We start from the raw sequence: 4,584 nt of genomic DNA, 5'->3' as shown, positions 1-4,584 counted from the left end.
TATGTTACCGGAAAAGATGAAAATTCAGGAATTGTCGGTATATCCTAGTCATTGTTGACAATGACTGGAAAGGTTAGGCAATGTTGGATATTTCGTAGTTTTATCAACATTTCCGTATTACATTAGGCAATGTCCGAATCGAAATAAATATCAACACAGCGCTTTATCGGTGATCAATCTGATTATGGAACATAGCTATCTATACTACCTATTACTTATTAGTATATAATATGGTAAATCCTGTTCTATGTAATCGTTTTTATTGCTTATAAGTTATAAGTTATAATAAAATTGACTTTACAGAATTATCGTAGCTGGTATCGTTATGGTCACATATACTCACATACCGCAAGTGACTGTACAGTACTGTTTATGCATTGAAGTAGTGAAACAACGTGTAATAACATTGTTTTTTTTTTTTCAACAATCTGTTTAAAAATGGTTTTAAATGAAATGCGCATAAAATTTGACAACGCAATTCTATTAAATAAAATCTAAACGTAACGAAAACAACTTTTTTTTGATTAATAATGAATATTTTGAACGAATCGAAGAAATAAAACACTCTAAAATTACGCTATCTACCGCCGGTGTAAAAAATTGTTTGAAAGACTATAGGAATGTTCGTAAGTACGATATTCTATTGTTATCAACGGTAAAGATCGTCTTATTAAAATTATAACCGATGCGTCGCAGAGGGTGTGCGTTATTATGTAAAAAATGAAGAGTTGTTTGATATCATTCATTCTACACATACAGCAATCGGTTACGGAGGCCGAGACCGTATAATGGCTGAACTTAAATTAAAATACGTGAATGCGACAAAGGAAACAATAATGGTTTATTTATGTCTATGTTCTGATTGCCATAAAAAATCTTCAAATCCAAAAAGAGGGCTTGTATCAAAACCTATTTTACATTCGGCATACAACTCACGTGCTCAACTGGATTTAATAGATATGCAATAACAGAGCGTAAATGATTTCCGATTTATAATGAATTACCAAGACCACCTAACAAAGTTCGTTGTACTTAAACCATTAAAAACAAAACGTGCTGAAGAAGTTGCACATAATTTACCAGATATTTATACAACATTTGGAGCACCAGCCATACTGCACTTAGACAATGAAAGAGTTTGTCAATAATACTATAAACGAACTTCATGCTATGTGGGGTGATGTAAAAATTGTTCATGGGAAACTTTGACATAGTCAGAGCCAGAAACCTAGCTCTGGTTATCATCAATGCCTTCTTTTATTAGGAATTGTCATCAATGACTAATTATTGACGTTAATTCCTTACTAAATCAGGCATTATCGTTATTGACTAGTCATTGTCAACACTGACTGAATGTCATCTTTTCCGGTAACATATATATATTTGTACGTAAACATATTATGTTTCTTGGATTTTTTTAAAATTCTTGTGTATTAACCTTTGACCATCCATATAATTTTCATAGCTCTTTTTTGTGATTTGACATGATCAATCATGTCATTGACTTTTCTAGAAATATAAAAGCCATTGTGATATTTATACATAATAATTCGAGCATGATATTTTGATTAGATATTCCATCCATTAGGTACGGACAATTGAGTGTCAATCTTCGTTGTATCAGGCTGGATAATATATATTTTTATATTGCCACTGAGTTCACAAGTTTGTGTAGTTGATTAGAATGAAATATAAAAATAGGAACAAACTGAGATTGAACTATTGTATAATGTTATATAATTTTTATAGGCATACGAAATGTTGGTAATTTTAAAACCCTACTAATCGATATATGTAAGTATACATTAGATAGTAGTCATTTATAATGTTATATTTAAATATTTTATAATGCATTAATTGATTGTTGATGATTATATATATTAAAATAGGTAGGTGATACAAAAACGTATTAGTCATATAATCAAATATTATCTTATGGTAATAATGATAATACGTAAATCGATCCTTAGGTTGTTCTAATGTAAATGCATACCTATAGGCAAACACATAGTAACTATTAGAATCGTTACATTATTATTACATTTGATTATTTGAAGAAAACCTTTAATTTAATATATATATATATATATTTATAACTCTGCATCAGGGAAGAGGGAACTAATTTACTATGAAAAATCATTTACATTATTTCTGTATTTCTCAGTTATATAACGATCACATGTACTAACAATCGTAGAAGGAGAAAGAATGTACTTATGAGGCAGATTTAAAAATATACAGTTCATATAGTCAATTCGCCAACCGAATGCAATTTCAGTCAATGAGCACTTATTGTTATATTCATGTTTTAAATATAATTGTGTAAAAATAATGTAATGGACCTGTAGTAGGAGAAAAATAAACGGAAGGGCCATTTGTAGTAGGGGAAAAATAGGTGGAAAGGGGAAGGTGGTGATTTCAGGTGAGACGAGTAAATTATTATATTAAATACGGTGAAACAGAGCGATACGTAATGTACGGTGAATATGCGGGATTGATGACCTGTCTTCAATGGGCAAGGGATGCGTCTGGCGGACTGGTTGCCTGTGTCCTTCAAAGAAATGACAGTTCAATAATCCCTGCTACGACGTCAATACTGGGCAATGTGTCGCAGTAGGTTTATTTGTACGTGTATGTGTGTTTGTGTGTGTGTGCACGTGTCTGGAAGTCGTGTAAAATTATGTTGTTTGTTTCCACGTAATATCGTCCTACTACTGTGTTATACCTATCCGCCTAATGATGTTTGAATAAATATTCAACCACTTACCTTGCGCGTAGATTGCTGCAGCTGGTTCTCCCGAGTGGTTAGTTATTCTTCGGGGTCGTGTTTGACAGTCGATATCACGATGCCAATATATGTATCTTGGTTTATATTATAATCTGTAAAATTTCGTATACCTAACACTCTTTTATAATTGTGACTATTACCACGTGGTCTCAAGATTCCTACATTCGTAGCAAGAGTAGGGGAGAGCGGAGTTAGTTGTTACAATTTCACAAATATAATTTTAATATTTTTTCTTTGATCAGTATCATAATTTACGTAAGACCATTGTATTAAGTAACTTCTTAGGTAACTGTCTAAGTAAAAAAAGTCAGAAAAAGTACATTTTTAATACTAAAATATATATATTTTAGTCACCTTGTCAAACTATAACAACTTGCCCCGGGGTGGGGTAAATTGTTACAGCCCAGGGGCACATTGTTACAATACCAATATATTTTGAATTAAAATTATTAAAAAAAAAAAAATCAACAATGACAGTACCTATACTCTTCCAAGAAAGATGAAATATTATTTGTGCATCATAAATGAGGCGATTGGTGGATCGAGAACCATGTTATCACGCTAACACCGAGCAAGTGTCGAATAACGCGACGCATGGGACGCGCCGGACAAAAATTGGTATTTTTATAACAATAACATATAATTAAACGGACTGTAACAACTTTCCCCCTGTGGTTTTTTTTTCTTAAACAAATAATTTTTTGTCAAATAAAAATTTACTATTGAATTATATTACTAGAATTTGGTGTAGTACTATATAATAAACAAATTTTGAGTATCGAAATAATCTTAGTTTCCATTGGGGTGGGTTGTAATTACAAAAGAAAATCATGAAAAAAATGTACTTTTGATATCAAAAAACAGAAAACTGAAGATTATTCTTGATACCGTTTATTTATACTGGATATTATTACAAAGCTTATGGGGGTAATGATAATAGAATTTGTTTCTTGAGTTTCACAGTGTTACCATAATTGGTTATCAAGATATCCCCAATGTAACAACTTGCCCCTGTAACAACTAACTCCGCTCTCCCCTACATACAGTCCATTCGCCAACCGAATGTAATTTACGTTAATTTTTATTGTGGTAAACACTTGTGTTCCAAAATAGGTGTTAAAGATTCCTATATTCGTATCAAGAGTACATATAGTCAATCCGCCAACCGAATGTAATTTAAGTTAAATGAGCACTTATTACTATACTTATATTCTAAATATAGCTCTTAAAATTCATACATCCGTAGCAAGAGTACAAATAGTCAATTCGCCAACCGGATGTAATTTAAGTTAACGAGCACTTATTGCTATATTAATGTTCAAAGTGTAATTGTGTAATAATAATGTAATGGGATTACGATATGATGATAGTCACAGAACTTTATGATTTTAAACGATTAATGGATAGTTGAGTGGAAAATGAACAATTTGAATTTGTCTAATAGAGAGATAACTAATTCAGACAATCATACCGAATGCTGAGATAATCCAATATACATATACTGTATACGCATATACGCAAACTATATAAGCGCTCCCTTGAACAGTAATGGAAGAGTGTCTTGATGTTGACTGGCGTGGACGTTGTGCATGGGTCTTTTTCTGAAAGATTCTGTTGTTGGATCGATTCTGTATGGTGCTTATATAATATGATTTCTGTGTAATCCCTTCTTCTGATATTCATCGATGATACGTGATATTAAAGTATTGATATTCTTTCTTATTTTGGGCGGTGCGACAAAGGTAGCACTGGTAATTTATAGTTTTGTTTTGACCGACCGTCTTGATTGGAAAATT

The sequence above is a fragment of the Acyrthosiphon pisum genome, chromosome A2 (assembly GCF_005508785.2).
Source record: "Acyrthosiphon pisum isolate AL4f chromosome A2, pea_aphid_22Mar2018_4r6ur, whole genome shotgun sequence".
In the NCBI taxonomy this organism is placed as follows: domain Eukaryota; kingdom Metazoa; phylum Arthropoda; class Insecta; order Hemiptera; family Aphididae; genus Acyrthosiphon; species Acyrthosiphon pisum.
The sequence above is the reverse complement of the archived record's forward strand: the minus strand, read 5'-3'. Positions refer to the sequence as shown.